Source organism: Equus przewalskii, chromosome 9 (genome assembly GCF_037783145.1).
Source record: "Equus przewalskii isolate Varuska chromosome 9, EquPr2, whole genome shotgun sequence".
Lineage (NCBI taxonomy): Eukaryota > Metazoa > Chordata > Mammalia > Perissodactyla > Equidae > Equus > Equus przewalskii.
In genome coordinates this window covers 29,170,253-29,183,403 of record NC_091839.1, presented here as the reverse complement: position 1 = coordinate 29,183,403, position 13,151 = coordinate 29,170,253, and the positions used below count along the sequence as shown (strand labels likewise).

The following is a 13,151-nucleotide window of genomic DNA, read 5'->3' as shown; positions in this document are numbered from 1 at the left end:
AATTCTTGCTTTCAACTTTCCCAGACTTCCCCCTGGGCATTGAATAGACTTTTTAGTATACTAATAACATGTGCAACCACTGGATGTATACTTAGATGATTTGTGACTGTCATGGACTGAATTCTGTCCCCCTCCCCTTCATATGGTGAAGTCCTAACTCCCAATGTGACTGTATTTGGAGATGGCACCTTTAAGGAGGTAGTTAAGGTTAAATGAGATTATAAGGCTCGGGCCCTAATTCCGCAGGACTTGTATCCTCATAAGAAGAGGAAAAGACACCGGAGATGGTCCTTTCTATTGAGCACACAGAGGAATGACCATGTGAATCTATACCCTAGTACAGCAGAGAGACATCGCATTGAAATGTTGGCAATGGCCACCTGTTCATAGATGGGCTGTGATTCTTTTGTGGATGTCCAAATAATTTTGGAGAATGTTTGTTCACACATGATTTGAAGAGTTACAATAAGACCAATGTGCAGCAGATCCAGACCACAGGTATTTGGTCATTGCTAAAAACAGATTTACCAATGGGAATTTCCCAATTTCTTTTTTTCAAAGCAGCTGTTTGCTTCTATGTGCTCAGTAACATTCAGTTTTATTTACTGATTTGTCATTTTGTGTAGATCACTGTGCTAGCCACCATGAAGAATTATAAAGTAAATCAGACTTCTAGACTTCATATTGAAGATACACATATTTATATGAAACCTTCCACAAACTTCACCAGAATGAGTGTGGAAGAACAGAAAAGGTATAAACTTGTAGTTAGAATAGGACCAAATGGCTAAGGAAATGTATCAGTTAAATTTGGGGCAGTGGGAGTCTGGGTAAGGAACTGGGAGGCAAGGAACTGCTATTTTTTTCTTTTTAATAAGATTTAGGACTATTTGAGTTTCTGTTGTTAAAAATAGATGTATTATTTGGTAAGATATCAATTAAAATTTTTAAAAAACAAAGAAATTATGAATACCGTCTCGGTTTCCAGGAGAGTCAAACAGAAAATATTTAATTCTTTAGATGGGCCTTTCTAAGTTATGAGATTCTAAATTAGATGCCATGTAAGAGGCAGTCACTCTATTACTGAATCTGCTGTTGACACAAATGTGGCTGTACTTTCCAACAACACTGGTCAAGTGAGGAAGTTTTGAAGAATAGAGCCATTAGAAAAGCAAAGTGTAGATGTTGGATTGAATCTGATAGTGGAGGCGCTTTTAAAGGTCTCAAAGGTTTGGTCGTACTTTCTGGAGGAGGAGGGTTTTCTGGATTTGGTAATGGCACTGGAGTGAGACCTTTACAAGGACTTTCAAGTGGTGATAGCAGTAACTAGTGTGCCTTCCTTCACTAGTCCAAAGGCAACTTTTCTTTCCATTATTACTTAAAAGGGCAAGGAAAAGATTTCAAATCCCAAAACTAATGGTGACAGTCAGTAGCCTTCTTCCTCTGTTGTTATTGTAAATAAAGCATGCCAAGGGAATGCTGGTAACATGCCATCAACTGTGTTCAACTGTTCTGTTCGTGACTGGATAGGGAATCGCCTGAATATAAACCCGCTCTCATCTGACATCTGTCTTTAAAGACTCTGAGAAATATTTAGCAAATGTTGAACACGGGAACAGTGGTAGTGTTATTGCACAAATTAGAGTTCTCTTGCCCAATGCACATAAAAAAACCCAGTTAACTACAGGATCAGATTTTGGGGGGGAAATCAGCTTTATTCTGCGAGATCAATCTGCAGGGAGACAGGGAGCGTGTGCCCTCAGATCTCTCTCCCTGATTCAGGATTTGGGGTGAAACTTCAGAGGTTCAGGAGAACAGGTTGGCATGCAGGAATGCAGGCAGGGCAGGTTTGGATTGGCATCCTTCACACATTTATGGTAAGGTTCTAAACATTTATGACAGAGTTCTAAACGTTTGTGCTGAGGTTCTGATTTTTAAGACGGGGTTCTAAACGTTTGTGATGAGGTTCTGATCTTCTAGGACAGGGTTCTAAACGTTTATGCTGACGTTCTGATCTTTTAGGACAGGGTTCTAAATGTTTGTGACGAGGTTCTAATCTTTTGTGACAGGGTTCTAAACACTTATGATGAGATGGGGAAGGAATTTTAACACCGGACCTTCCTGGATGAGGGACCCCTTTCTCCTGATAAGAGTCCGACTTTTAAGTCCTTCTCCTTTGGTTCCTTGGGGAGGAGAATCTTTGGTTCTTCAACATTTCCTTTTCTGCACATGCTCTGGCAACGTGATTTTGCAAATTTTCTGAAAGACTATTCTTAATCACTCTGTTGATAAGAGATGGGGTCTGTTCGAACTTGCTCTAAATGGGCCAGTTGTGGTTACAGCAGTAGTAATTATGAAAGCAAAACTAACAAAATGCTGGTTGAAACAATCTCCTTCCCTACTTGGTTCAACCATATTACAAGGAGAATCAACATTTTTTTTTTTTCATGGAAGCAAAACTGAGGATACATCTGAAAAGAAGGTGGAGTTTCCATCTGAAAAGAAAATGAGCCCATCACTAAGTGCAACAAATGCCTTTACAAGAAAATTGATAGCTCTGTTTTGGGCTTGTTAAGTTCTGAGCCCCTGACTGGATTTTCATTTTCCCCTGGAAACTCGATTTTATTTGGCAAAAATATTACCCAGAGTGAACCAGTTTATTCAACACTTTCCACTAAAATGTTGGAAAGCCAAGTGGAAGGTGGCAGAAATGAATGCAAAGGTAGAGAAGAGGGAAGGGAGAGATGAGCCACCAAAATAGCAGTTACTCACGTCACAGAAGATGCTTCCTGCTCCAAAACCTAAAGACTAGTTTATAAGTATGGCAATTAATTTGAAGAGAAGGCTGTAGGTACTCTGCACTAAAATCTACAGCAAATTAGAAGCACAGCTTTTAGTGCAGGTAGATGCCAATTTAGGCAATATGCTGCTGAAAGTTCTGATCCGCCTGCTGTCCTGAGTACTGGAACACAGAAGAACAATGTAGTTGTTGTCTGTCTTGTAAATCCACCAATGGATGAAAAAATGCCACCATCCCAGTTAAAGTGTTAATTAGAATATGAAGAAATAAAGAAGTAAAGATGCAGATGAGCTGCCCAAAGTGTTGCTGGAGAGCAGGGATGCCTGAAAATATAGGACGGTTGAGGAATCATGGCCAAACTGCTGCTTCCCCTGCCGTCCTCTTCAACTCAGTTTTTCTTCTCTACGTTGACATTCTAAGAATCCTGGGTAACTTACAAAGTTTTCTGAGAAAAATTAATATGTCCAATAAAACCTTTAAACATTAAGCATGAAGAAAAAACTATAGAACATCTAGTTAAATTTGAATTTAAAATAAAAAATGAATAATTCAATATTTGGAACACACTTATACTAGATATTATTCATGTTTATTTGAAATTCAAATTTAAATGGGCATCCTGTATTTTACTTGGCAACTTTACTTTGATATTGCATACATCATGTAGTCAAATCATAGGCATATCTCCTGCTTTTGTTAGGAAGAAAAGAAGGAGGAAAAAGGAGAGGACGGGGAAAAAAGGATGGATGGATGGAAGAAAGAAATTTAAATCCTAAACTGAATAATTCTCTTGAAAGTAACTGTTTTCAAGCAATATTGCCTAGAAAATAACCTGATTGGCCTCAAACTTTAAGTCTGTGAGTGGGCGGAAGACCTGAACAAATACCTCACGAGATGAGACATAAAGATGGTAAATAAGTACATAAAAAGATGTTCCACATCATATGTCATTAGGAGAGTGCAAATTAGAATAACAATGAGATACGACTACAAACTTATTGAAATGGCCAAAATCTAGAACAACAAAGACACCATACATTGGTGGCAATGCAGAACAACATTCATTACTGGTGGGATGCAAAATGGTACAGCCCCTTTGGAAGACTGTCTGATGATCTGTTACAAAACTAAATATACTCTTACCATGCAGTCCAACAATCACACTACTTGGTATTTACCCAAAGGAGTTGAAAACCTATGTCTATACAAAAACCAGCACATAGATGTTTATAACAGTTTTATTCATAATTGTCAAAACTTGGAAGCAACCAGGATGTCCTTCAGTAGATAAATGGATAAATAAACTGGTACATCCAGACATTAAGACATCATTCAGTACTAAAAATAAGTGAACTATCAAGCCATGAAAAGACATGGCAGAAACTTACTGCATATTACTAAGTGAAAGAAGACAATCTGAAAAGGCTATATACTGTATGATTCCAACTATATGACATTCTGGAAAAGGCAAAACTATAGAGAAAGTAGAAAGATCAAGCGTTAAGGTGGGGGGGGGGTTAATAGGCAGAGCACAGGGGATTTTTAGGGCAGTGAAACTATTCTGTATGATACTATAATGGTGGATACTTGTCACTGTACGTTTTTCAAAACCCATCGAATGTACAATACGAAGAGTGAAGTGTAATGCAAATTATGGAATTTGGGTGAAAATGGCGTGTCAATATAGGTTCATCAATTGTAACAAATGTAGCACTCTGGTGGGTGATATTGACAGCCAGGGAGGTTATAAATGTGTGGGGGCATGGGATATATGGGAGCTGTCTGTACTTTATGTTCAATTTTGTTGTGAACCTCCAACAGCTCTAAAAAATGAAATCTATTTAAAGGGTGGAAAGAGTCTGTGAGAATATAGGAGATCACATTCATATTTAATACTCAATATTTGCTGCATCTTTATGTTACTTCAAAGTCTCATCAGAAGTATCTGGGAGTCCCCAAGGTTGTCTCACAGGTGCTCAGGAAATAGTGAATTCTGGTTCTTTGACTCAGGCTACTTATGTGAGTTCACTGTACTAACAACTTGAGAAACACGCCCACTGCCATCAGCACTGCTGCTGGAGCCCCTGAAGGGAATGCTGCCCTGTAGGGGAAGTTGACCTGTAGACCTTATTGTCTCTGTCCAGCAAAACAGCATAGTGGGATTCCATTGTGATTGTCGTGAGTGGTCCGGTGGTGAGCTGACTATCCATGACCAAGTAGGGAGAACTGACCCTCTGTAGCTCTGCAGTACACTTTGTGATACAGCCACTCTAGCAGCACAGTTGTGTGTTTGGGTCTTGAGTATCTCAGATGAAAAAATTCTTTCACTTCTTGGCTTTAATCCTTCTCTCCTTAGGGCTACCTAACGAGGTGAGGCCACTGTCATCCCCTTAGTTTTACTCTTCCTTTCGCTTTCTTATTGGAATTGAAAAGTCCAATAACTGAAATGAAAGATTAAAATCACTAGAGGAATTCAACAGCAGATTTGAGCAGGCAACTTACAACAGGTGGAGAAACAGATATAATTAGGAAAAAAGTTCTAGGAGGTACGGAAAGACACAAGACATATAGAAAATAAATAGAAAAATGACAGCATAAATCATTGCTTATCAGTAATTTAGTTAAAATAAATTTATTAAACTCTCCAATTAAAATGCAGAGATTAGCAGAATTGGTAAAACAAAAAAAAATCCACATGATCCAACTACATGCTTTATACAAGAGACAACAGTTTTCCTTCAAAGACACAAAATTCAAAGAAAAAGAATGGAAAAAGACATGCAGTTGGTAATCAAAAGAGAGCTCAATTGGCTATCCTAATATCAGACAAAATTGACTTTAAGACAAAAGTTGTTGCTAGAAACAAAGAACATCTTATAATGATAAAAATGTCATTCCACCAAAAAATATGACAATTATAAACATATATGCATCTAACAATACAGCCCCAAAGTACACAAAAGAAAAGCTGACAGAATTAAAGGGAAATATAAATACATCAACAATAATAGATGATGATTATTATACCTCATTAAAAATTGGATAGAACAGGGGCCAGCCTGGTTGCATAGTGGTTAAGTTTGCGTACTCCGCTTCAGTGGCCTGGAGTTCACAGGTTCAGATCCCAGGCACAAATGTACACATGGATTATCAAACCATGCTCTGGTGCATCCCACATACAAAACAGAGGAAGATTACCAGAGATGTTAGCTCAGGCACAATCTTCCTCAAGCAAAAAGAGGAAGATTGGCAATGGATGTTAGCTCAGGACTAATCTTCCTCAACAAAACAAAAAGGATAGAACAACTAGACAGATGATCAGCAAGGAAATAGAAGACTCGAACATTACTATAAACCAACTAGACCTAATAGACATCTATGGAACACTCTACTGAAGAAGGGTTGACTATACATTCTTCTCAAGTGCATATGGAACATTCTACAGTATAGATCATATCAAAGCCATAAAAAAGCGTCAAAAAACTTAAAAGGATAAAAATCTTACAATATATGTTCTCCAACTACAAAGGACTGAAATTAGAAATTGATAACAAAAGGACATTTTGTAAATTCACATATATGTAGAAATTAAACAACACATTCCTATATAACCAACGGGTTAACAAAAGAAAATTGCAAGGAGAATCAGAAAATTATTTGAAATGAATGCAAATGAAAAGAAAACATATCAAAACTTATGGGACTTAGCAGTAGCAAAAGGGAAATTTATAGATGTAATTATCTACCAAAAAAAAAAAAGAAAGAAAACAGATCTCAAACGCATTACCTAACCTTCCTTCTTAAGAACCTGAAAAAGACAAATTAAACCCGAAGCAAGAAGAAAGAAAGAAAGAATAAAGATTAGAGTGGAAATCAATGAAATATAAAAGAGAAAAAAAGTAAAGAAAATTAATTAAACCGAAAGTTGATTGTTTGAAATGATAAACAAACTTGACAAGCCTTTAGCTACACTGGCCAAGAAAAAAAGAGAGAAGACTTGATTTATTAAAATCAGAAGTCAAAGAGTGGAGATTACTACCGAACTTACAGAAATCAAAGGACTGTGGGAGAATATCATCAACAACTGAATGCTAATAAATTACATAACCTAGATGAGATGGACAAACTCCTTAAAAGACACAAACTATCAAAACTGAATCAAAAAGAAATAGAATATCTGATTAGATGTATAACATGTAAAGACATTGATTTAGTAATCAAAAAACATACTATAAAGAAAATCTCAGAACTACGTGACTTCACTGGTAAATTTTACCAAACACTTAAAGAATTAACACCAATCCTTCATAAACTCCTCCAAAAAATAGGAGAGAAGGGAATACTTTCTAATTCTTTAAGGCCAGTTTTATCCTGATAGCAAAACTAAACCAGGATATCACAAGAAAAGAAAGCTATAGACCAATATACTTTATAAATATGGACCCCAAATCCTCAACAAAATACTAGGGATTAAATACCAAGACCAAGTAGGGTTTTTCCCCGGAATGCAAGTTAAGTTCAACATATGAAAATCAATCAACATAATCTATCATATTAATAGAATAAAGTAAAAACAAAAAATCCAAACAAACCACATGATCAGCTAAATAGATGCAGAAAAAGCATCTGACAAAACCCAACACCTTTTAGTGACAAAAACACTCAGTACACAAGGAATATAAAAGAGAACTTCCTCAACCTGATAAATGGCATATGTGAAAAATCCACAACTACCATTATATATAATAGTGAAACACTGAAAACTTTCCTCCTAAAATTAGGAATAAGACAAGCACATCAACAATTGCCACTTCTGTTCAACATTGTGCTACTGGATCCAGCCAAGACAATTCAGCAGGAAAAAGAAACAAAAGGTATACAGATTAGAAAGGAAGATGTAGAAGCTCTCTTTATTTGCATATTATATGATCTTATATATAGAAAAACTTTTAGAGCTCATAAAAAACTATTGGAGCTAAAAAAACAAGTGTAGCAAGGTTTCAGGATATAGGATCAATATAAAAAAATTAGTTATATTTCTATACATTAGAAAGGATAATCCTAAAATGAAATTGAGAAAACAATTGCATTTACGATAACATTAAAAATACTTAGGCATAAATATAACAGAAAGAGTATAGGATTTTTACACTGAAAACTACAAAATATTGTTGAGAGAAATAAAAGAAGACCTAAATAAATGGAAAGACATCCTGTGTTCATGGGTTGGAAGACTTAATATTGTTAAGATGGCAATAGTCCCCAAATCTATGATTCATCACAATACCTATTAAAGTTCCAACTGCCTTTTTTACCGAAATGGGCAAGCCAATCCTAAAATTCACATGGAATTACAAGGGTCCCCAAATAGCTAAAAGATCTTGAAAAAGAAGAACAAATTTGGACAACTCACACTTCCTGATTTCAAAATTTGCTACAAAGATACATAAACCAAGATTCTGTGGTACTCAGATACACAAATTGATTAATATAATAGAATTGAGAATTCAAATGTCAACATTTATGGTCAATTTATTTTTGACAAGGATATCAAGACAATTCAGTGAAGAGTGCTGTCTTCAACAAATGGTGCTGAGACAACTGGATATCAACATGCAAAAAAGATGAATTTGCAACTCTACTTTTTACTGTATAATATAATTAATACAAAGTTGATCAAAGACCTAAATGTAAGCACTTAAAGTATAAAGCTCATAGAAGAATCATAGATGTAAATTTTCATGACCTTGGATTAGGTAATGTTTCCTTAGATATAGCACCAAAAGGACAGGAAACAAAAGAAAAAATAAAGTGAATGTAATCAAAATTTAAATTTTGTGTTTAAAGGACACCATCAAGAAAATGAAAAGGCAATCTACAGAGTGGGAGAAATATATGCAAATCATTTATCTGATAAACGTCTAGTATCCAGAATATGTAAAGAGCTTTCACAACTCAATAATAAAAATATAAGTAGCTCAATTTAAAAATGAGTAAAGCATCTGAAGAGACATCTCTCTAAAGAAATTCTAATGGCCAATAGGCACGTGAAAAGATGATCAACATCATCAACCATCAGGTAACAGCAAATCAAAACCACAATGAGATACCACTTCACATTCACTCAGATGGCTGTAATAAAAAGGATGGACAACTCCTGACAAAAATGTGGAAAAATTGGAACCTTCATACATTGCTCGTGGGAATGTAAAATGGTACAATCACTGGAAATTTTGACAGTTCCTCAAAAAGTTAAATATAAAGTTACCATATTGCACGGTGATTGCACTCCTAGGTATATATGTAAGAGAAATGAAAACATGTCTTTACACAAGAACTTGTACACAAATGTTCATAGCAGCATTCTTCATAATGGCCAAAAGGTAGAAAGAACCCAAAGGTCTATCAACCGGGGAATGGATAAACAGTAGTGATATATCCATACAATGGAATATTATTCCATCATAAAAAAGAATAAAGTTCTGATAAATGTTCCAACATGGTTGAAATTTGGAAAGGTGTTTTGTGAAAGAAGTCTGACACAAAAGGCACATTTTATATGATTCTATTTATCTGAAATGTCTAGAAGAGGAAAATCCAGAGACAGAAAGTAGGTCAGTGGTTGCCAGAGAATGGGGGGTTAGGAGGGGAATGGAAGTGACTGAAAACAGGTACAAGGGTCTTTTTTCTGAAGTGATATAAATATTCTGGAATTAGATGGTGGTGATGGTTGCCCAATCTTCTGAATATACTAAAACCACTGAGTTGTAACTCTTAAAATGGTGAATTTCATGTTATGTGAATTATATCTCAATAAAAAAGAAAAAAACCAGAGGACTTCAGTCAGAAACAAAAGCCTTTATCACATTAATTCAGACGTTTATATTGTTTGAAATTACATATATTTATAAATTTATTTTGACAGAGAGTACAAGACACATCCCATTTCTTTATTTCACCCTCCTTTCTCTTTGGGGAAAGTAGGAAAGTTCTGTCTTATGCTACATTTAATGTTCAGGAAAAAGCCTCATTTCATATTGTTCGCTGCTGATGTCATCTTCCTCCAGCTTGTAGGTGGGTGGCTTGAGTGCTTTTGTGCTGACCGTGGTCTGGGCATATTTTTGTCACGGCTTCCAATGCTCAGTTCTTAATTTGGGGAGACTTGCATATCTCTTAGCTTCCTCAACAGAAGTCTTATAACCTCTTGGGTTGTTTCTGCAATATAAAAGCTCCTGGAAGATAAGGTTTGGCTAATTTCTTGGGACAAAGGAAGAAAAATACCTACAGCAGAGAACAAAACACTCAACAAATTGTCTTGCCATATAAGCAGAGGGATAAAAAGCTGCCTGGAATGATTTATACCAAAATATCTTGAGTGGTTATCTTTGGATTGTGGGAATAATAATGATTTCAAATTTCTTTCATGTACTTTTTGTAGCAAAACTATATTGCTCGGTAATTTTTAAAACCCTAATTAGATAATTTAACTTACCCAGCAAAGTAGACTAATGACCAATTGCAGCAATATATAGTTAATAGATACCAAATAATTTGCAAAATTATAGGGAATGTGATCCCATTGATAATGTGCAACAATAAGATGTGGCCAGAAATGACCCTAAAAAATTTACTTTATTACTTTCAAATGGGAACTTGCAAAGGAGAATAGCTTCTCATTTCTACATTCTATTTTGACTCAGTAGCAAAAAGTAATCAAAACACATAGTGATGGTGTCTTCAAAGCTATGATTTCCTTTAATATTCATCGACAAATATTTATTTGAGTGTGGTTAAAATCGGGGGCTCTAGAGTCAGACTGCTTGGGTTTCAATCTCAGATCTGCAATTTGCTACTGAGTCAACACAGGGCACGTTGTTCGGCCTCCCTGGGCCTGTGTTTCATTCATCTATAACAGCACTTGCCTTGTTGGTATGTTTGTGTGATGATCATAGGGAGTGCTTAGGTAAACGCCAGGCACTTAGTAAACATAAAATAAATGTTACCTTAACCCTTTAGCTTAGCAACCCCCATAGACAAAGTTTATTAATAGAAATGAGTTTGGCCTTTCCATATATATACTACCAGCTTTTAAAAATTTGAAAGCAAAGGCTGTATGATATATAACTTGATTTTAGACAACACTTCTAATACTAAGGCTCTTAGATGTAAAATCACTTCTCATCTGAGACCTCAGAGGTTATTACACTTGAACAACAAGAGAGCTGCTTTTGTAAACTCTAATCAGAATTTGATTAAATTCTAAGGATCTAACTTAGATCTAATGATTCTAATAGTCAAACTAAATGTGTTGTAGAGAAGCAGAGTCCAGCGGAGGCTTAGAACAAATTATTGGCAATTGTGTTAGTGGTCATAGATGTGCCTGCTATATGTGCTTAAGTATTTTGATTAAGTCCACTCTCTGAAAATTTGTTATTTCACTCAGCTAGATGCCTGTTGGGTTGAGGCTGTAGGGCACAGAGTCCTTTTCTCTTCTGGCTGCACAATGCCGTTAGGTTGGGATACACGCATCCCTGTTTACTCCCGGAATCGTTAGACGGTGGGGAAGTTTGCCAAGTCCACTATCTACGCATGTGTAACTTGGGGTCAAATCTGTTTTTTCTTAAGATGCAATTTCCTTATAAAAACAACCCTGGCCTCAAGAAATCCTCATGCAATTTTTTGGGGGAAAAATAAAATTAAAAAAAATTATCTACTCCACTCTGCAGTTCTCCTGTGGTCATTTCCATTGTTGGGTTTTCTGAGTTGTTCACATTGCAGAAGAAACATGTTTACCTCCTTTCAAATGAGTACAGAATATTCTTAATAGATTTATAAATAGTGACATTATGAATTGATATCAGGTTTTAAGGATACGAAAAGTAATGCTAATTTATTTTCATTTTTGAGCTAGCAAGATTTATTACCAGAAACACATAATTTACAAAAAATAAGTGGAAAATGGAGATAGTTTCTCTGCATACTTAAGCGTAAGTGAAAAAGTTATGGATGTAATAAGGAATTAATTATTAGTCTCTAATTATTACAAAAGGTGGTTTCACTTTGAAAATTAAAGTCAATTCCACGGAACTTAATGCACCAAACATTGCAGAATGCGTTCCCACTTTGTTAGGAAAAACTGGATTGTTACCTTCTTCAGCAGACGGTATGAAGAAGTTTCCCAGGGGACAACGCTTTTATTAAATCTCATGGACAACATGATGTGCTAAATTTTGAATGGAACAAAATGTTAGCATATTTTTTTAGTGGATGTGCCTGATATATGTGGTTAAATATTTCAGTTAAGTCCATAGTCTGAAAATGTATTACTTTACTTAACTCGATATTTTATGTCAAAACCCAGACACTCTCACTGTGTAAAATTTTCTCTCTGGCATAAGCCAGGCCTTCATACTAGACATTCAACACCCTTATAACCAATCTTCCACTTTCAGTTTCTCTTTCTTTTAACACCAATGTCAAATTAATCATCTCAGATGATGCTCCTCTATTTTATGAAAATACTCTGTTGCTTCAAGGTAAAGTGCACCCTCCTTAACTTGAGATACCCAGTCCTTCACAACCTGGCTCACTCATCTTTCCAGCTTGTTCTCCTAAAAGTTTCCATTATGGATCTTCACAGTATTTCAACCAACTTGCCTAGTTGACCTTTAAAAATTTGTTTATGCTTTCGTTCCTCTAAGCTATCAGGCTGTTTGGACCCCATGAATCAGAATCCCAGCAACAGTGTGTGTATGTAAGAAGCACATGCTTGTTGAAAATGTAGATTTCTTGGTCACTCTCCAGATCTACTGAATCAGAATATCTGCGTACAAGGTCCCTAAATCTGCATTTTGACAGGGATCTAGATGATTCTGACTCACATTAAGCATTTTTCATGTTTCCAGCCACCATTTCCCAGCATGTCTGCCTATTGGAATTCTTCTATGTAACTCTGAGCCCTTTAGAATTCTGTTCAAATCTTACCTCCTTCAAAACGACTGTTCCGACTCCCCAAGAAAGATATTTTTTATTTTCTTTACTTTCATGTTGCTTATTGTTAAGACTCCTCAGATAAGCCTTATGTGCCATGTCTCTGGTCTGGTGACAACATTGGAAAATCCCTTAAAGCAGAGGATTTGAACTTTATTCTTGACTCATATATAAAAAATATATTTTGCACCAGAGTATCATGCACACACACATGTCTAAATTGAAACAAATTTCATGAAACAATATTTATCCTTATTACATTAAATGCATTTTAGTTATTCCCATTGTATTGAATTGTATTTCATCCAAAAAATGCCTATAGAGACATACTTTAAAAATATCATGGCTCGCTCATGAGTCA

The 13,151-nt window shown here is 35.7% G+C and overlaps 1 pseudogene; it reads left to right on the top strand.

Moving 5' to 3' along the window:
* Window positions 1-644: 644 nt before the first annotated feature.
* Window positions 645-3,062, top strand: LOC139073673 (nuclear pore complex protein Nup50-like; annotated as a pseudogene).
* Window positions 3,063-13,151: the final 10,089 nt, after the last annotated feature.